At 41.5% G+C, this 22,559-nt stretch overlaps 2 protein-coding genes across 3 annotated transcripts in view; both read right to left on the reverse strand.

The window, feature by feature from the left end:
- AMOTL1 (angiomotin like 1) overlaps positions 1 to 22,559 on the reverse strand; it is a 103,266-nt gene that overhangs the window by 73,882 nt on the left and 6,825 nt on the right. The window lies entirely within an intron of this gene.
- Positions 14,295 to 22,559, reverse strand: part of ANKRD49 (ankyrin repeat domain 49) — a 315,379-nt gene continuing 307,114 nt past the window's right edge. Inside the window, exon 4 of the transcript XR_014294687.1 lies at positions 14,295 to 14,304. The gene's annotated coding sequence lies outside the window, so the exon portion shown is untranslated. The remainder of the gene's footprint in view (positions 14,305 to 22,559) is intronic.

The following is a 22,559-nucleotide window of genomic DNA, read 5'->3' on the forward strand; positions in this document are numbered from 1 at the left end:
TTCCGATGTGCAACCACCGCTGAGAAGCCCTAAGCTAGATGGAGAACAGTGCACACAGGCAAAGAAACAAAAAAACATAAACACACCTTCTGCACCCTCCGCCTCTCTACCACCAAATCAGAGCCAGGGAGGAGTTGAGGACCCATACACTTGAGTAAAGAAAGTGTGACAGATACACATTACTATATATAAAATAGATAAACAACAAGGACCTACTGTGTAGCACAGGCAACTATATTCAATATCTTACAATAACTTATAACGGAAAAGAATCTGAAAAAGAATATATATATATATATTTATAAATATATATACTTATATATATATTTATATATATATTTATAAATATATATATTTATATATATATAAACTGAATCACTTTACTATACACCTGAAACTACACAACATTGTAAATCAACTATACGTCAGTTCAATTAAAAAAAAAAGTGTGGTGTTCTCTTACGATCTGGGTCAGGAATGGCACATGCCAACAGATTACAACTCTTTGGGCCCTACCATCTAATCATGTGACTAAAAATTTTAAATGATAACAGAGAGTAAACTGCCAATAAAATTGCGGCCTACCTAAGAATATATATGTGTATATGTATGGGTGTACAAAGGTGTGTGTAGGGCATGTGTGTATGCATAGATACATGCTTTCAACATGGAGCCCAGTTAAGAACCCTGCAGTAAGCCATTCCTATCATCACAACACTGGTATAAACTGCTTTTCCACACCTTATCCAATGGCCTGCTGAGTGAGAGTAGGCCCCAGGGCTCCAGGCCACAGGGCGCTATAGTGAGAGCAGAGCTGGAAGGAGGGGCCTAAGCTCAGAGGGCACCAAAGATGCGCCACCTCTCACCATTTCTTCGGCAGGCCTCAGTATTAAGAAAGAACTAATGCTCTTCGTACGCGCATGCACGCACACACACACACACACACACACCCCTATGCAGACTGAAGGACAGGATGCCCAACTCCATATGAACAGTCATCTAAGACTCCGTGGCCCACACACTGACCGAGAGTTCCGTTCCCTCCGTTCCCACCCTGCCCCCTCTCCTTGGAAGTGCAGAGAGAAGTCCGGCTGAGCAGATGATCAGGACAGACCCTACGGACAGCCAGGCCCAGGAATTATCACTCCACTGAGCCGACAGACAACCGAGTGAGCTATCCCAGCACTGCCACATCTGAAAGGAATCATTTCACTTCCAGCTCCCTCACCTGTAAGACAAGGTAAGATGACAATAACGTGTATCACGAGGTGGCACGACATTCCTGGACTACACAGCAAAAATGCAAGAGAGACACCATCCGCTGTCCCACGTGCACATAATCTTTCCCTTCCTGTTCTAGTGCAGGATCTTCGTTAGGAACTCTGGTAGCACGATTTGAGTCTCTTCTTATGTAAAAACATAGGGTATATAATCTAACCAACAGGGTCAAGGATCTCTGAAATCAGAAACTGGACATCAATACCTGTCACAAGCAGAAATTTGGTTTTCCTTGTTAGCAGGTCTCCAGCCCTGGGAGCAAGAACTGTGAGAAACCACAGGAGACGCCCGGACACCACCCCTACCCGGTGAGCGCTGCGAGGCCTGGCTGGGGCCCAGCGCCTAAGTGACAGTGCAGGTTTTAGGGGAGTCCACAGCTGACCAAGGAATCAGCTTCTATGTAATCTGTACATGGAGTTGCCTCTCAGCGTTTCCACGTAGGTTTCTCTTGACTTAGTAACTTGCAGTCACCTACTTTCAACCCAAACCTTCAACTAAGGACCATGGCTCACACACCTTTAGTCTGCGTGGGGAAACTGGCAGAAGCAATAGAAAACCTGCCCAGGGTCTCCCTCTGGGCAGGAGGCTTGCAGCCCCTAGGGCTCCTGCCTGAAATAAAGCTAGACATTTGTTTGTGCTGTGCTCGGCAGAGGGTGAAATTCTGTAATTTCAGTCTGAGGGTTCAACGTTTCTACCTTATACTGATGATGACCCATTTCAACAAGAATAGTTCCTTTCTCTTTGCAAAAACTGCATGTCATTTCTCAACAAGAATCCTTTGCTTCTCTCTCTACGAGCATGACTACTTTTGGCTGGCTTCTAAAGCACTGAAAACTTCCTTCCTATTATGGTTTTACTCTCTCACTTTCTTTGTAACTGTCCAGAGGCCTTTAGGTAATGTGACCCTGAACACGACTTTTTTCCCTCCCTCCATAGTAGGGATAACAAAGGCCTCATTGTTGAAGGAAAAATGAATTAAGGTAAAAATGAAGTGAGTTTCCTGGGGGAGGTGAGAGGTACAACAAATCCTGGTCACCTGCTCATCTATTTCACCTCCACTGTAACTGATTTGTTCCCTAAGATCAGATACGGAATCCATAAACAGACCAACATAAGAGGCTCAGGAGTCTCCTTCCGGTGTAAACACCACAGGACATTCAAACCGTCACCCCACTATTGTCCTGCACTCACACAGCTGGGAATCACCTGTCCTTAATTAAACTCCACTGCCAGCATGCCACTCCCTTGCACATAAACATAGCGGCTACAGCTTCAAGTTCAAATTCTGTTCGGTTTTCAAGGCTGTCTACACTCGGCCCCCTCCTTTAGCTGCCAACAGTCCTGCTGGTCCCCTCAGCATCCCAGCATCCTGTGAACATGCCACCCTCATTCTCCAAGGCCCTGCTGGGAATGCCATCCTCTAACTGCACACTGCCCTCCCCAAGTCCTCTCAAGTTCATCCCAATACATTTACCTCTTCAGGTTACCTCCCCTACAGTGGCCTGCCTTCCCCCAATGGCCACGGTAATTATGATCGAAAGCGCACAACTGAGCACTTAAACATCAACTGCCTAGTAGTCTGCAGTAGTCACTTAATATAGGCTGGTGCATCCAACAATCCCACTTCTGGGCATATACCCAGACAAAACTCTAATTCGAAAAGATACATGCATCCCTATGTTCACAGCAGCACTATTCACAATAGCCAAGAGATGGAAACAACCTAAATGACCATCGCCAGATGAATGGATAAAGAAGATGTGGTACACATATACAATGGAATACTACTCAACCATTAAGTAGATGCACATATCTAAAAAACAAAAACAGACTCACGGATATACAGAACAGACTAGTGGTTGCCAAGGGGAAGGGGCGATGGGGGAGGGATGGGCTGGGAGTTTGGGATTAGCAGATGCAAACTATTACATATAGGACGAATAAACAAGGTCCTACTGTATAGCACAGGGAACTATATTCAATATCCTATGATAAATCATAATAGAAAAGAATATGAAAAAGAATATACATATGTATAACTGAGTCACTTTGCTATACAGCAGAAATTAAACACAACATTGTAAATCAACTATACTTCAGTGAATAAATATAAATATATATATATATATATAAATATATATATATATATATATATATATATATATATATATATATATATATATATATATATGCTGGTGCCAGTGCCCTGGTGAAGCTTGAAGACAAGGCACCATATGGGTACTTGCTACTTTCTGTATAAGGTATATGTTCCCTTACTACTTGCTGACGGATGGAGAACTTGGCATATCCTCTGGGATGATGCCACAACCAAGTTTAATGAGAGGGTCCCCTCAAAGCCAGTCTCTGAGAGTTCCCGATGATTCCCTGGCCCTCTCAGGTCTCTAAGATGAGGAAGCACTCGCTCTCCCCTTTGCAGCTGGCAGTGATGCTCTGGGGCCTTCACTCACTGTGAAAAAACTCCCAGGTGTCACTGCACCCAAGTGCAAGACTTTCTGCCAGCTCTCTGTAAGCCAAAACCACCTAATGCCTTTAAAAACAATTCCACTGGGCTTCCCTGGTGGCGCAGTGGTTGAGAGTCCACCTGCCGATGCAGGGGACACGGGTTCGTGCCCCGGTCCGGGAGGATCCCACATGCCTGCCGCGGAGTGCCTGGGCCCGTGAGCCATGGCCGCTGAGCTTGCGCGCCCGGAGCCTGTGCTCCGCAACGGGAGAGGCCACAACAGTGAGAGGTCTGCGTACCACAAAAAAAAACAAACAAAAAAACACAATTCCACTGTCAAGATTAGAATAACCTCCTCTAACCTTATAACAGAGATATTAACCACAAGCAACAAAACAATTCTGTGGCTTCTACCTTCCTTTTCAAAGAGCTAAGGAATTTACTGAGTGCGCCAGCAGCCTCAAAGTTAAATGTAAGCAACCAAGCCAAGCCTTCGGATTCTGGCAGAACTGGAGGTTTCTCCGGGGAGTAGAATACTCTGCTCAGGGAGACAGATGCCCTAGAAACAATGTTTTTAAAGGGAGCGTGGAGACTCCACGACAGTACCTAAAAAATAAGGGGTAGTCTGTTCACAGGCCCTCATGTGAAGCCAAGCTCCCTCCCTAGGGTCGCCAAGTCATACTCTTGAACCTGAGGCCTGAAGGAAGCAGACAGGTCCTGGCACCCCCTCTATGAACACCTGCACGCAGCACACACACTGAAAAAGCAAACAGGGATCTCCAACACTAAACTGAAGGCACACACCTGAATACACCTTCTCACTCCCTTTCTCCCAAGTAACCATTATTTGAAACCTAAGATGGGGGGTGTGGGGAGGAGGTGGGAGTGGGGAAGATTTCTAAAATTCCCAGCCTCTACAGATGTGGTCTTCCTGGGCATGGAACTTCAATTTGAATCCCTGGAATAATCCATCCATTGTAGAAAACAAGAAAAATAAATACACCTATTTAATTTAGACTCTCTCAAAGTGCAATTTGTGACGAATACCTTTAAAGTTGTGTGAAGTTTAACTTTGTAATGCTTATTTAAAAATATCTCTGAGATAGTATCAGTGTGGACCAAAATACAGAAAGTATGCTTAACCTTTAAAGTAACAATTGAGTTTAACAGGGCCCTGTGATGTGAGCTATAAATAACAAAGAAATGAGTAAGACCTCCCTTAGCCTTAAGATATTTTGATTCCATTCTGGAGACAACAGGCACCAACTATCCAAACTTCATCTCAGAGTAAGTGCTCTATTAAAGGGACACAAAGCTTTGAAGGCTCAGGAGTAATTCGTTACTACCTGATGATTGACAGAGGTGATTCAGAGCTAAAACGACAAGGAGAAAGAGACTCCGGAGCTGAAGTGCAAAAAAGGAGGAGGATGTTAATCTGCTTCAGGGTGAAGAGAGGGTGCTAGTGAGGAAAGATAAGCCCAAAAAGGTAAAGGTGAAGCATAGGGGCTGAGTCACCAAAGTGTTTGGTCTCTTTAAGCAATGGAGACTTCATTGGTGCTTGGGTATGGGTAAGGAGGAGAATGAAGCTGTATCTGCAGACCCAGAATCCAGTATTTAGTTTTAAAAGCCTATAGAGTTATCGTATGACCCACCAATCCCACTCCTGGGCATATATCCAGAGAAAACTCTAATTCGAAAAGATACAAGCACCCCAATGCTCATAGCAACACTACTTACAATAGCCAAGACATGGAAGCAACGTAACTGTCCATCAACAGAGGAATGGATAAAGGAGATGTGGTACATATATACAATGGAATACTACTCAGCCATAAAAAGGAACGAAATAATGCCATTTGCAGCAACATGGGTGGACCTAGAGATTATCATACTAAATGAAGTCAGAAAGAGAAAGGCAAATACCATATGACATCTAAACTAAGAAAGGGGGTGGGGGAGGGATAAATTAAGAGTTTGGGATTATCAGATACACGCTACTATATATAAAATAGATAAACAATGAGGTCCTACTGTATAGTACAGGGAACTATATTCAATATCCTATAATAAACCATAATAGAAAAGAATATGAAAAAGAATATATACATACATGTATGTATAACTGAATCACTTTGATGTACACCAAAAACTAACACAACATTGTAAATCAATTGTACTTTAATAAAAATAAATAAATAAAAGCACTAGTACATTATTTTCATAACACTACAGAAATGCAAAATAATTTAGAATTAGGTGGTTCAACTTTCAACTACTACCTATCATATCCCTGATAGTCAATCACCTCTAATTAAATACTAATAGTGTTGGAGAACCCTGAACTCACTGTGTGAGCCTTGGAAGCTGGGTCTACCTCCCATTACAGAAGCCAAAAGGTCCCCTCCCTGTTCTAGCAGTTAGGAGGACCGAGGCCCAGTCAACTGATATTCCAACCAAGGACTTTGAATCTTGAGGAAATGACACAAAAACAAAGGATGCTGATAAAGTATCTGTGGTAACAGTACCCCCAGGAGCCCAGGAGCAACAGTGGTATCCATGGTAGCCACCATCATCACAAGACAAGTAGCCTACCCCTGCCCGAGTTGCCAGTATATCTTCACCTAGGTTCCTGCTCATTTTCTGAGCCTTCCCATTAATATGTGAGCTGCCCAATGTACTTCCAATAAATTCTTCTTTTGCTTAAGTTAGCCAAAGTTACTTTGCACTGCTTACAATCAAGCACTTCTGATAGGCATATGTCATAGGTCTATATGTGGAATCTAAAAAAAATTATACATATGAACTTATTTACAAAACAGAAATAGACTCACAGACATAAAAAACAAACTTACAGTTACCAAAGGGAGTAGGGGAGGGATAAATTATGAGTTTGGGATTAAAATATATATACTACTATATATAAAATAGATAAACAACAAGGACCAACTGTATAGCACAGGGAACTATACTCAATATCTTGTAATAATCTATAATGGGAGAGAATGTAAAGAAATAATATATACATTTATGTATAACTGAATCACTTTGCTGTACACCTGAAACTAACACAACATTGTAAATCAACTATACTTCAATAAAATTTTTTTAAAAAAGAACTTCTTATAGATACAGAGACTTACTTTACAAAAAATTTTAATTGTTCTGACCCCTATTCTAAGAACACAGCACTGTATGGTAAGTACTACATGACTTAGCACAACCTGCCTTGAATTATAGCAACTCATGTCTATTGCCCCAAATATCCTTTGCACAAAACCTAGAGAAATACTTGCAGTTCCCCCAAAGTTTCCTCCATCTGGAGGGCCTTTCTCCCTATACGGATCAAGGAAACTCTTACTTCGGCACACACTAAATGCTAAAATATATACCCTGACTATCCAAATGCCTCTGGAAGCCCTCCTCTAGTGCCACTTCCTCCAGGAAGTCATCTACCCCTCCTCCCCCAATTTTGTATATGCCACTCACCTGCATTCCCATCACATTTCATGTATATTTATGCCTCAATATATTACATTGCCTGTGTATTTAATTTTTTTAGTTTTTTTCTCTCCCCATTAACTTATAAGTTGATTAACAGCAAGGATCTTGCCTTATTCACCTCTTGTATCTCCAGTTTACAGCAGGAATAAGATCAAAGTAAGTGCTCAGTACATACTTATTGAATCAATGACCCATCTGCATATGTTCACAGTCCCTCGCAGTTTCTAGCACATAATGGTCACTCAATAAATACACATTAATGGAATTAAGATACATTTAAAAATAACAATTACAAACATATTCTTAATTCTACAGAGCTTAACTCAAAGGCGAGTTGTCTCTTTCAATCTACTCAGGAGACTAAGGCTTGATAAAAGCTAGTGGGGGAAAAAAAAGGGAGAAAGCCATCTAGTGCTAAAACAGGTTAATTACAAGGATGCTGTGATCCAAATCCTGCAGGGGCTTTGTACATGTTAGAAGTAACAACATCACAGGGATTTTGTAGCTTAAACACAAATTCACATTTAGAGAAAGGGGCTCTTTGGTCCCACTCAACACCCACAGCAGGTCCCAGAGCCCTGGGACTGTGTGCTAAATACAACCCTTGGTTTCTGCTTCCTCACATGTCTGAGAGCTGGTGCAGTCAGGAGACCTCTAAGGGTATCCGCTCATGCACCGTTAAAAAGATAAATAAATAAAAGGAGTCATTGCAGTCCCACCACCCAGAGTCACAGGGAGTATACAATGAGAGCGTCCATGGTAAAAGGACCCTATCTACCAAGAGGAAATCATTTTTTAAATTTGGGTTTTACTATCACATGCAAAGGCTACATAAATATCTTGACTCAAGTACACATAATATCACAATTCATATTTCATGTTGATGTATTTGGTGTTTAACTTAGCTAAAACTAAAAGTACCTGGACTTCAGAGATTCCTTTCCTCAGGTAAGTTTTTTCTTTTAAACTACTTTATTAAGGTATGATTAACACATAAAAAGCTGTACATATTTAATATATACAGATCGATGAGTTTGGGGATAAGCATACACCGTAAAACCATCACCACCATCAAGGTCACAGACATATCCATCACGTCCCAAAGTTTTCTCCCACCCCCTCTATTATTTGTATGTGTGTGTGTGTGTGTGCTAAGATCTTAATCTATCCTCTTAGCAAATTTTCAGTATACAATACAGTATTGTTAGCTCTAGGCACTATGCTGTATAATAGAACTCTAGAACTTATTTACTCGGATCAGTTTTAATAAATAAGCCCTATATTAATTTAATAACTCAAACTTAAATAATCTTTAAACATACCCTATTTGTTTATACTTATCTCAGGACCACAAAGGCATTCTTTCAGGCGCCCTGGCTCACATTTTGTTCCCAGTGAGGAAAAAAAATTATTACCAGCAGGTAAGCTCCATTGCTCAAACGTGTTTCTATCACTGTTTGCAGACAGTAAGTACTTAATGTTTTGGGAACAAAGGAAAACAAACAGGATGAAGAGCCTTAAAATAAACCCCAAGACTTAAAGTGACAACATGAATGCACAGCTGTGCTCCTCAAAGCTCCCTCTCACCCACACTGCAGAGAGAGGAACAGTTCAGACGCGAGGATCTTAGGACCCTCCAGCCTTCCGGATCCTAAGAGAGCGTGCTGTTGCAGCTTAGTGACACTGAGAGGTCTGCCAGGCTGCAGCGTTTCACAGGGACTGGGACTCTGGAGAGGCAAGTACATTTCTTCTTATCACCCCGTCCACCTCATAAGTCAGTATTGGCTCACGGATGAGCTACATAATTTAAAGCAACCAATATTCCCCAAGAAATTAAACATCCCTTTAGTAAGAAGAGTATAATCAATAATAGCAGGAGCTACCGTTTACTGAGGGCCTATTAAGTGCAGGGATGATATAAAAATTATTGTATTTAATTATCACCCTATTCCCATTGTACAGACAGGGATACCAGACTCACGGTGGTAAAGTCACGTCCAGAGTCACAAAACTAGCCAGCAGCACAGCTCCTGAGCCCTTCCAACAGCAAAGCTCTTTTTACTATGCTATTCTGCCTTCCAAAGATCCCCCAATCATGCACACTTAATTTTTTTAATTGAAGTATAGTTTATGGAAAATATTATATAAGTTATAGGTATACAATATAGTGATTCACAATTTGTAAAGGTTATACTTCATTTATAGTTATTATAAAATATTGGCTATATTCCAGGTGTTGTACAATATAACCTTGCACCTTATTTTATACCTAATAGTTTGTACCTCTTAATCCCCTACCCCTATACTGCCCCTCCCCCCTTCCCCCTCCCCACCGGTAACCACTAGTTTGTACTCTATATCTGTTGAGTCTGCTTCTCTTATGTTATATTCACTAGTTTGTTGTATTTTTTAGATTCCATATGTAAGCAATATCATACAGTGTTTGTCATTGTCTGACTTATTTCACTTAGCGTAATACCCTCCAAGTCCATCCATGTTGCTGCGAATGGCAAAATTTCATTTTTTTTTATGGCTGGGTAGTATTCCATTGTATGTGTCTGTAGATGCATATTTACCACATCTTCTTTATCCACTCACCTGTTGATGGACACTGAGGTTGCTTCCATATCTTGGCAATTGTAAATAATGCTGCTATGAACACTGGGGTGCATGTATCTTTTTGAATTAGTATTTTTGGTTTTTTCAGATATATACCCAGGAGCGGGACTGCAATGCACACTTAATTCTAAGTCCTCTTTTCCTGCCTAATTTCTTATATTAATATTAGAGGAGTTTTAATGAAATGTCCTTGCTTGTGGATAATGGGGAAAGAAAGGCTCTGGGAAAGTTTCCTTCCCTCCATACATGCCTGCATAAATGCCAGTATATATGAGGCAGATTTGTGTTATTTCTTATAAAAGCTTAGAGTAATAAGAGCACACCACCTGCCAATCACCAGAACACCAAGGCAGTTGATGAAACCAACCTTCCCATCCCTTCCATTTGGCCACATATTACTTTCATGATGGCGTCTCCACTTTAACAGTGAATCCTAAACCTGTGGTGTGTCAAAGTTACTCATGGAACATGTTAAAATGTCACCTCCAAGCCCCAATGTCAGACCTGTAACATCAGGATCTCCACAAGTACGGACCAGAAAGGAAGTTTTTGGCTATGCTTCACAGTTGATTTGAATGCAGAGTCAGGTTTGGGAAGCTTGTACTTCTCTGCCATATAAGATCTTATACAACACATGAACTGAAAAGTTGTGGTAAACTGAAACTTTATAAGCCAAAACATGTTAGATCTGAAGAATCCAAACAATGATGAACAATTAAAGGAGAGAACTTTTCCTGAAACCAACCAGCCAACCAATCTGCATTGACTCCTTTAAAGTGAAAAATCCTTTGCATAAATGTGTTACTTTTTAATAAATTCAGATTTGAAGTCAATAGTCTTAGTGCCCTATATTTCATAATAGCTAACCCAAATGACTGGTAAGGGAATATGACTATTTCAGCTACATCTAAAATATTGTTATAAAGATACAATAAAAAAGTGATCATACAAAAAAATACATCTAATTCAACATGATGAGAAAACACCTGGGAAACTGCCTACCATATTATATGATAAATACTTCTAAATCTGAAACTGAGAAATCACAGGGCCAACTATGCCAGCAAGTCATGTAAAACAAGCAGCTATCTAATTATAGGGAAGGAAGGCAAAGAAAGCAACATTACTGAGCACGACATGATACACAAACATTATCTCAGATAATTCTCACATCTCTGAGAATTAGGTTTCATTATCTCCTTTTTTCCTAAACAAAAAGCAGGAATGTCATGCTCTGGGTCACACAAAAATAAACAAATGGGACCTAATTAAACTTAAAAGCTTTTGCTCGGCAAAGCAAACCATAAACAAAACTAAAAGATATCCCACAGAATGGGAGAAAATATTTGCAAACGAAGCAACCAACAAGGGATTAATCTCCAAAATATACAAACAGCTCATGCAGCTCAATATCAAAACAACAAAAAACCCAATCAAGAAATGGGCAGAAGATATAAATAGACATTTCTACAAAGAAGACATAAGGATGACCAAAAAGCACATGAAAAGATGCTCATCATCACTATTTATTAGAGAAATGCAAATCAAAACTACAATGAGGTATCACCTCACACTGGTCAGAATGGCCATCATCAAAAAATCTACAAACAGTAAATGCTGGAGAGGGTGTGGAGAAAAGGGAACCCTCCTACATTGTTGATGGGAATGTAAATTGGTACAGCCAATATAGAGAACAGTATGGAGGTTCCTTAATAAACTAAAAATAGAGCTACCATATGATCCAGCAATCCCACTCCTGGGCATATATCTGGAGAAAACCATAATTTGAAAAGATACATGCACCCCAGTGTTCACTGCAGCACTATTTACAATCGCCAAGACGTGGAAGCAACCTAAATGTCCATCAACAGATGAATGGATAAAGAAATGTGCTATACATATACAATGGAGTATTACTCAGCCATAAAAAAGAATGAAATGATGCCCTTTGTAGCAACATGGATGGACCTAGAAGTAAGTCATACTAAATGAAGTAAGTCACACAGAGAAAGACAAATATCATCTGATAACACTTATTGTAGAATCTAAAAAAAGTGATATGAATGAACTTATTTACAAAACAGAAACAGACTCACAGACATAGAAAACAAACTTATGGTTACCAAAGAGGAAAGGTGGAGGGGAGGGATAAATTAGGAGATTGGGAGTAGCATATACACACTACTATATATAAAACAGATAAACAACAAGGACTTACTGTACAGCACAGGGAACTATATTCAATATCTTGTAATAACCTATATGGGAAAAGAATCTGAAAAAGAATATATATATATTATATATACACATATATATAATATATATACATATAACTGAATCACTTTGCTATACACCTGAAACTAACAAAACATTATAAATCAACTATACTCCAATAAAAAATCAGTAAATTTAAAAACAAACCTTTTCTTGGATATTCCTCTATATTCTATTACGTTAAAGTCTACTGGTCCATCTTTCACTTTGAAGGGACTTTTCTTTACCAGTGCAGGATTTCCTAACATAATACATTGGTCATTGGGAACATAACGGTTCACCAAACTATGCAAAATCTTCCATACATGGAAATATATCAAGGAAGCAATATCGACAAAATTGACAAAATCACATTTGTTACGACAACACAGATCGCAACCATCAAAAAGGCTTTTACGTATTAGGAAGTTGTCAAGCTCATGGTGGCAAATCCAAGCTTTCCAAGATTCTAATTTTCACTTGAAAACTTGAGTTTTATCATTGGTAACAAATACTGTCCATTGATTTTCTTGACATAACAGTCACCCTTTATTCACTTTTGAGAAAACAGCTATCAGATATCTAACTCAGAATAACCATAGTTTGTCAATTGTTCTTTCAACTAAAACTGAGAAAAGCTGCTATTAAGGTCACGATTCAAGTGCTTGTCGCACAAGGGCTCCTCCTCAGTTTGCTGCAGCAGCACTTTCTGTGTACTTCCCACTTCATCACACAAGACACTAAACAGATGTACTTGAGGTTGGAGATTTAACAGAATTGATCATTTGTACTGCTTCAACAAGAACATTCTTAAGTGAAACGGGCTTTTTATATTGTGTGCTGGTGAGAAGCAGCCTGACTTCTAGTACAGTCGGGGGCCACTGCCTTGATTCATGTGGACCCACCTGCAGTTTTACCCACTTTTGCTTTTGGACCATCAGTACAAATGTCAATACAGTGAAAAAGGCGCATGTCTTAGTATTATTAAGAAGATAACTTTTAGGTCTCAGAAGCCCCCAGGGTTCCACAAGCCACACTTTGAGAAACACTGTTCTATGTTCTATAGCCTTTTCCAGCAAAAAATGTGAAACTTAAGGAGAATTTTAAGATGAAAAAGGTTGCAAACCAGTCATACTTGAAAATGATTTACCTCTCTGCCCAGGCAAAGGAAGATGCCCACAGCCCCCAAAAGCTGGTGAGACATACAGAGAAGACGTACAGAGGCCCTTTGATGCAAAGCGCTGCTTGAACTCTGTCAGAAGAACGATCCTATTGATTACAGAAAATGCATCTGAAGAGAGAGAGCAGCCCCTCTAGAAAACACCTGCATAGGAATGCATCTTCTTTGCCCTTGAGGAATTCTTATAAAAGGGAATAAAAATCAACACTGACATTTGATTGGCAAAAAGCCTCCGTGAGATTGCTATTAGGAGGTGGGGAGAAAAGAAAATGTAATAATTTGCCTGGCAGGAAGTCAGACAATCTTTGAACAAAGGGAAGGATGTTAAGACATGATGACTGAAGAGAAAAAATGATGCTGTCAAGCCAAAAGACTTGAGTATTAGAAAAATTTAAAGAATAAAAACAACAAAGGAGAAAATACCCACTGAACGGAAAGGAAGGATGTGTCATGCTTTTTGTTCTGTCTTGACAAATTTGTTTCTTAAACAATGTAAGAATCCAGGCTCTACCATTTATTAGCTATGTGAACTGGAGCAAATGAGTTAACTTCTTGGTTCCCATTACCTTACCAAGAAATGGGGATAATAGGACCTACTACATAGGACTGTTACAAAGCTTAACTGAGACAATGGCAAGGGCTATGAGCAATGTTCCAGCACACAGTAAGTGCTCAATACATTTTAGCTTCTTTTTATGAGAATGGGGAAATGGAACAAGAATCAAGGCTGTTGGATGGACCTAGAGATTATCATACTAAGTGAAGTAAATCAGAAAGAGAAAGACAAATACCATATGATATCACTTATGTGTGGAATTAAACATGACACAAATGAACTTATTTACGAAACAGAAACAGACTCACGGACATAGAGAACAGACTTGTGGTTGCCAAGGGGGAGATGGGGGAAGGCTGGAGTGGGAGTTTGGGATTAGCAGATGCAAACTATTATACATAGAATGGACAAACAACAAGGTCCTACTGTATAGCACAGGGAACTATAGTCACTATCCTGTAATAAACCATAATGGAAAAGAATATAAAATTTTTTAATTAAAAAATAAAATAAAAGCAAAACTACAAAAGAAAGAATCATCGCCGTAAACTTCACTTTCAAGAGAGGATCCAATCAGTGAGCTTTTTAGGAACAGCAGCAAGATGCTCAAGCAAACCAGAGATGAAGGCTTTTAGAGTGTTTTAGGTCAGACTATTCAGCTGACTGACAAACAAGACTAAAATTACATTTTCAATTTTCCAAGAATTTGGAATAAGGGACACCTTACAACACACAATTCCTCAGAAAATAAGCATAATGTTGTGGTCCTACTATCAAAAACCAAAATAAAAGAATACATGGTGTCATCCAAAAGCCCTCCAAAACTCCTAACCTGTCTGGCCACCCTGGCACACAGGAGCCTAGGTGGACCTGGAGAAGGTGTTAGGAACCAGAAGCTAACCTGAACACCCTCAGCTGCTCCAGAGGCTCCACCTTCAGACAGAAGGACAATAGAGTAGTTATTTGGAGTCGGGGGGGGGGGGGGAGAGGCAGATTTGTCCTTTGTGTTGAGAATTGCAAATAATTTTAAAAACCCTCCTCTCCTTGGCACCTGTGTTCCATGACTTTTCTTTCAATCCACCGGTGGTATAACAGGATGGAGGTCAAGGTGTGAACTCCAAATCTCTTCTCTGCATCTCCTGCAGTGAGTCCATCCCTTTCACTGTCAATGGAGGAAAAAACTGACCCTTTACTACCTATGATCCTGAAAGCCTAGTCCTTCAGGATCATAACACAGGTGGCAACTAAAAGCCTATTTTCATCCCCAAGCAGTAAGTCTTATAACTGGCCAATAAAATGAAAAATCAAAGAATAAAAATGGCTGACCTCGCTTCAAGATGTATAACGTATCAGTTGACTACAAAGACCCACTAGAACATTTCCTCTAATGCCCAGTGCAAGAAGTAACTGAATAATTCCTCCAAGTCAAGGGTTTCAAAACTGATTTACAATAATTTCTCTGAAAAAAATGCCTGAATCAATATGACCTGAACATAATGTAACATTTCTGGAGATCTGAATCTCAGGTCTGAATCAACACAAACGTCATCAATGTGAGCAGATTTCACTGCTATATTGATGAGACTTGAGTTTAGTTCAGTGGAGATTTCTAGGTGATAACCAGAATTAAGAGCCTGAGGGTTGTTTTCTTCTTAACTTCTTAAATGGATGAGCAAACAACAGATCACAGATTCCTAAATCCTTTTTCTATATGATGAAATAAGGCAGATTTTGCAAACAATGATGTATAACTAGCACTAATTTTCCACTGGTCTTCCCAGATAGAACAACTCACTCAAATCAAAGAGAAAATTGAAAGGTGAATGTAGACATAACCCGTGCTGTCGCCACAGAACGTCTCATACGACTCCCTGACACATGCCCCACCTGGTGGTTTACCAATGGCTCCCCTCCCTCATCTGGGAGAACCTACTGAATCTGATCTGGTCCTTGTCGGTCACGATGCCAGCCACCTGAGCTTCCTGCCAGTCCTCCAGGGCTCCATGTCCCTTTTCAACAAATGGCATTCTTCAGGTCTAAGACCTGCACTGTTCCTACCCACTTCTAGTTCTCAGACTGGCTGTCACTTTCTCCAGGGAGACCAAAAATGAAAAACCAAGGATCATGATTTTTAAAGTATGACTTAAAATATGATTATGATTTTTTAAAGGGGGAGGGCAGGAAAAAAGAAAGAGGAAAGAAATTTTTAAAAAGCAAAAATAAAAGACCAGGACAATACTGATTTAGCCACTCTATCAGACTCAGAAAGCAGCTGATTTATGTGAAGGTTCTGAGCTATCTTTGGATGATTCCTCTAAGAGCAGTTCTTAGTGAAAAAGAGCTGAAGTAAAAGGCCATGGAGGTCTTTAAGGCTGCAAGTTAAGTCGAGGGCATTAGAAAGTTACATACAGCCAATGAAAAGAAGTCTGCCAATTCGAACACTTTTTTAAACAAGATGACTTTTTCAGAACTCAATCCAGAGCATATTCTATCACTGAACTGCTCTGCAGTGCTGATGACTCTGGTCTGTTCTGTGGATGCTGATCAACTTCCACCTAGCAAGTGTCCAGGGCTCTCACAGTCCAAATCTTTAAGAAATGGGAAACGTCATCAGCATAGGGCTTTCAAGTGTATCACCCAGTACCTCTTGCACATAGAACATGTATATGAATTTTTACACTGATTCTATCATCATTTTGCACCTTCAGTTACTACCTATTTTAGTTACTATCCTATTTCAACAATGGGTAGAAAAGCATCCTCTTGGAAGGTAACTGTGGTGCTTATATTTAAAAAATGAGAATCACTGTCAGCAAATATTTCTATTATTTATATACCCTTCTCCCCCCACCCTCAATTCAAACAACACATCACGTTAATTGGTGTTTATAATGATGATTCTGAACCATCAAGAAAAAGTTACATAAGGCAAGAGCTGAGGGCGTGGAGGGGCGGAGTTGGGGTGGGAATCAATCTTGCAGAAAAACTGCCACAATTACCTTTAACTACACAGAAAATTCACATCTTCAGAACAATACATCCTCTAGGTGGTCCAAATGCTGAGGATTTACTGTGTGCTCAACTGTTAATACTTCATCTTAATATTGGCGACATGATTCTTATGATGACTTTAGCAGTTTAATACACGTCTGCAAATTCCTTGACACTCCTGTAGAAAGATGAACTCCTCTTCCGTTGGATTTTGGCAAGCTTTTAAGTGCAATGCCCAATAAAGAACGACAGAAGTGACCCTAGGTGACTTCCAAGATCAGACCATAAAAGGCAGGGCAGTTTCTTTCTTGTTTGCTGGGATACTCACATCTGGAGCTCTGAGCCACCACGTGAGAATTCTGACTAGCTTGGTGCTGTGAGGAAAGGCCACTTGCAGGAGCTCCAGTCTGCAGACCTAGCCTTCAAGTGCATCCCAGCCCTGATGCCAGACAGGTGAATGAAGGAGCCTCCAGATAACCCAATCCCAAACCATCCAGTCACCCCCAGCCTCCTCCCAGCACATTGGAGCAGAAACAAACCATCTCATCCCCGTCTAAAGTCCAGACCCACAGAATCTGGAAGCAGAATAAATGAGTGTTTGAAGCCAGTAGGATGAGGCAATTTGTTGCACAGCAATGGAACATGGGTGATAACTAACACATGACTCTTTTAATGTGTCAGATATTGTTCCTAGCACTTTACATATTTTAACTCACATAATACACATAAATTCTTACAATGATCTTTTGAGGTAGGTGTTACTATTATCCCTATTTAACATATGAGGAAACTACTTAACAGAGAGGTTAAGTAATTTGCCCAAGGTGACAAAGACAGTGAGTGGCACCGGTGGGAAGTGACTCCACGTTTGCAGTTCTGGAGTCTTAACCATTCAGCTCCACAGATGAACACATCACAACTGGCCCATTAGGCCCACCTTCCATCATCTCTACTGAGTGTCCTCCACTAAGTCACACTCACACATCTAGTAATTCCCTGGTTGCATCTGTGTCCTCCATACCCTCCCAAGCTCTCTGGCAGGGAACTCTTCCATGCTTCTAGAAGTCACGATATCTGTCATTTCAACACATTTCCTCTTACGCAGTCCACAGTGAAGACAGAATACTTGAAAGGCAGTTATTAATCGTTTCTTGGCCTTCGTTTCTCAGAGTGGAATAAACCAGTTCATCTGCCTTCTGTTTTCTAACATTACATTCCTTTTAGAATATAAATTCCATAGGTGCAAAGGACATACACCCCACACCGAGTTCAGTTCCACGCACGTGAGAGACCCTCAAATGTCAAATGGAGGAACTATATCCTTTTACTGTATCCTCACCAAACTCTCTACCTCAGTATTGACTTGCACAGTCCAGAGTTAGTAAGTCAACAGATTTTTATTGAGCAGTGAGAGCTTCTGTATCCAAAATTTTGCCTAATTTATATTCTGTCCCCAAATAAGAAATGTCATGCTCCCCAAATGTTCAACATGTACCATCCTTAAGAGAAGTTGAAACTAATTCAGAGTAGATTCAATTAGAATATCTGTGATTGCTGCCTAACTACTAAATTTAATCCTACAAAAGCTGTTCAGGGCTTCACTGGTGGCACAGTGGCTGAGAGTCCACCTGCCGATGCAGGGGACACAGGTTCGTGCCCCGGTCCAGGAAGATCCCACATGCCGTGGAGCAGCTGGGCCAGTGAGCCATGGCCGCTGAGCCTACACGTCCAGAGCCTGTGCTCCGGAACGGGAGAGGCCACAACAGTGAGAGGCCCGCGTACCGGGAAAAAAAAAAATAGCTGTTCACTTTATGAGCAAGCTTAATTACACAGAGCCCATTTTATGTTCCTAAACTACAGTGTGATATTGGTCAGTTAACAAATGCCATTAAAGTATAAATATTTGTATTTCTTTCCATTTTTTTCCACTCCATATTCCTGGAATTTATTTTGGAGAAAGTTGAAGGTAAGTAACTTCAGAATTTTGGGAAATTTTAGCTCTAAACTCAGGACTAAGATAATCCCTATTTCGGAGTAGACGTTTTCAGACATACTCTTTCCTTTTTCTGGATGAGTATTTTACAGGAGCAAATCTAAAAGTTAGCTAAAGTGAATTTATTCACCACTTTTCATGCTGCCACGCATTTTGGACCTACCAGGCCAGTCACTACCATGGGGAAGGGTGAGTCTGACAGGATTCTGTCCTTTTACAAACCTCCAGCTTCTAACCTCACACCCCCATTATCTTCAAGGTTTGCGTAAATGGTTTTGTGCTGGTTACAGTACTTTCCCAGGTGTCTTCATTTAAGCCTATTGGGATTTCAGAAGACATTTTCTTTTACTCTTCCAGATAAAGGAACATTAGTCCATTTCTCCTTTCAGAAACTAGAGTGGGGTTACGTGTGTTCTGCAGTGAGTTTACTACTATGCACTAAGAAATATCCACTGCCTCCACGGGTTTCCATAAATCTGAAAAAGCACATTCCCTGGTCTCTGTTTCTATCCTTCCTCCTCCTTGCCCCATTCCTCAGAAAAGATCCCAGACACTCCCTCTTGTCTGCCCTCACATCCTTTTTTTTTTTTTTGACAATTAATGGCTCATCCTTTAATGTATGAGGAGATTTTATAAATGGATAAGCAAAAGTTTAACATAAATAGAAAGTTTTCAGGAAAACAGATACAGATAGTTTATAAACATGTAAAACGATGCTAAATATCACTCATAATAAACAAATAAAAATTTAAAATATAAGTCTTTTGTCTATCAGATGGTAAAATTTTAACAAAATTTAATTGGGGAGAATTTACGGAAAAAAAAATAGAGAGCTTCCCTGGTGTCGCAGTGGTTGAGAGTCCGCCTGCCGATGCAGGGGACACGGGTTCGTGCCCCGGTCTGGGAAGATCCGACACGCCGCGGAGCGGCTGGGCCCATGAGCCATGGCCGCTGAGCCTGCGCGTCCGGAGCCTGTGCTCCGCAACGGGAGAGGCCGTAACAGTGAGAGGCCCGCGTACCGCAAAAAAAAAAAAATAGAATCTCTGGATGGCAACTTGGCAATATCTATTAAAATTCAAAATGTACTTATACTATGGTTATCATTCTAGGAATTTATAGTAGATATATATTAGTACATTTGCAAAGAAGTATGTAAAAGACAAAGTACTGCCTGTAATATCCAATACTGAAAACAAACCTAACATTCCTAAAATGAGGATTGATTATAAATTACAGAGTTCATATGAGTGAACAAATTGCCCTCACATCTTTCAAACTTTTCCCACATCACCAGGATGAGCAACCTAGTTGCAGTGACTTTAGGGACCCGTCCCTCAGGAAACAGGGCCTTACTAGAGAATTTTACATTCTCTCCTTTCCCCAGACTTGCCAGATAGAAAGCCTCACTCACTAGAAACTTGGTGGTCAGAGCCCTTAAGAGCACAGCTCATGGAAAGAAGGGAAAGGCCTGCCTCACGCCTGCTCTCAGGGGTTCCGTTCCTGGGCCACGCCATCCGGAGCAGCCCTTACAGCTGAGAAGCAGCAGCTGGAAGGGAGATGCCTCCTTCCTCCCGGGCACAGGGCCACAGGGTGTGTGTGCGCCCCACCTCACACTGAGGAGGCAGAGTGAGCCTGAAAGACATGACATCTGTCATCCTTGTCCTGATCTGCCTGTCCTGAGAGGGGTGGAGGGAGGAAGGACAGAGCTCATCAGAAGAGGTGTAAGATAGCAAAGTGGGGACACCTGTCACATGGCTCCCACAGTCCAGGTAACGAGGAGTGCGGCTGGTTGGGTTGTGGAGACACGAGAAGGGCGGGGGCATATGCAAGAACCATCCTGGGGGTCAACTGCGAGGACCTGGTGACTGACTGGATGCGGGCGAGTAAGGAAAGGAACTTGACAGTTTACAGAACACCTTCAAAGGAGGCAACAGTGAGGATGACGCAGCGCGGAATGGCATCCGAGCAAGCCCAAACTGGCGCCACAAACCAGACGAGTGAGCCCCCAGCCTCCCACGGACAAAGGCTCGTTCAACAGGGCAGCCGACCCAAGGCGGAGGAGTCCAGGCCGCCTCTGGATCCTCCCCAGGAGAAGGGGGTCTCAGGGCTAAATCCAGCCTAACATTTCCATTTGTTTCTCTCAAGGACCAGATTCCTGGAAGAATCCCATGAACTGAACCAAAGCCTCGAATATCCCCTAGAAACAGTAGACCACCCCCCTTGATAACAGCCTGCTAACTTGATAAACTCCATGCCCAGATGCCTTGCTGACCCACCTTCCGAACGAAATGAGCCTCCGAATTGCCAAGTGGCAAAGTGAGGTTCAAGCTGACAGGGCAGTATCCCCGTGGTATTTTCTCCCCATCAGTCACACCAGACTTCCAAGGGAAGAGTGGTACATTTCACTCAAAAACGTGCCCCGGGGACATCCCTGGTGGTGCAGTGGTTGACAGTCCGCCTGCCGATGCAGGGGACACGGGTTCGTGCCCCGGTCCGGGAAGATCCCACATGCCGCAGAGCGGCTGGGCCCATGAGCCATGGCCGCTGAGCCTGCGCGTCCGGAGCCTGTGCTCCGCAACGGGAGAGGCCACAACAGTGAGAGGCCCGCGTACCGCAAAAAAAAACATGCCCCGGTCCCACGATATGAAGCCCAATGATGCTGCCTTCAGACAAACAGGGCTAGCATCCCTCTAGAATAGCACTGGCCAGTGGAACTTGCTGTAATGATGGACATGGCTCTTAGGCACTTGAATCGTGGCCAGTATGACTGAGGACCTGAATGTTTAGTTTCATTTCATTTTCATTAATTTAGATGGCCACATGTGGCTAGTGGTTAACATGGAAGGTGTAGATCTAGAACTTAAAAAAAAGAAAAGAAAAAAAAATCTGGGGGCCAGATTAAGCTGCGAGGAAAAAATCATGGAATTCTAATTCTCCACTGAGAGGAAGCGGACTCTCTTAACAGTGCAGCATCTGCTCAAGCTTTTTTTCCAGCCCTGAGCTCTTCTCTGGTCATTACAACTGCACATCAATGAGCCTCCAAAACATCGCAGCTTGGAAAGCCCTCAGAGACCCTAGCCCAACTGCCGGTCCACTGCAGGTAACTTCTCCACAGTGTCCCTGAACATTTCTAAGCAATCTTTATCGAGTCCCCCCAGCAGCAGTGGAACTCAGCATCAGGAGAGGCAGTCCACCTCCAAATCCAAGGACACTCTTCCAAAGGGAAATCAAGGACGCTCAAAATAATAAAAAAACAAATTTTGCACCATGCTTTACCTCTTATACGGCCTTTTAACATGCATTATCTCAGGTAAGCCTCACCATAACCTTAGGATATAAGCATTAGTAAACACATTTATTTTACAGAAGTTAAGTGAATGAATTAGCCAAGGCGATATGGCTGGTATATGGTCACCATGTACCATAACCTGGCATGTCTTCCAAGGACTGAGAGATCAAAAGACAACTGAGAGAAGGAAAACTCAGGGTGGGGAAGGGGGAAGGCATGGAAGAGGTATTAGAGGAAAGGATACAGTCATGTACATCAACTAGGAACCTCAGAAATCAAATCTATGTCGATCTCAACCATTAAACATGAACAGAATCAGTTCCCAAGAGTGAGGTACCTCAGTCTAGATCTAATTTATAGGGGCCTGTGCTCTAAAATAGTGCTTCTCAAAGTGTGGTCCCCGAACCAGCAGTGACAATATCACCTGGAAACTTGTTA

This window comes from Mesoplodon mirus (genome assembly GCF_964341445.2).
Source record: "Mesoplodon mirus genome assembly, chromosome: 7".
In the NCBI taxonomy this organism is placed as follows: Eukaryota; Metazoa; Chordata; class Mammalia; order Artiodactyla; family Ziphiidae; genus Mesoplodon; species Mesoplodon mirus.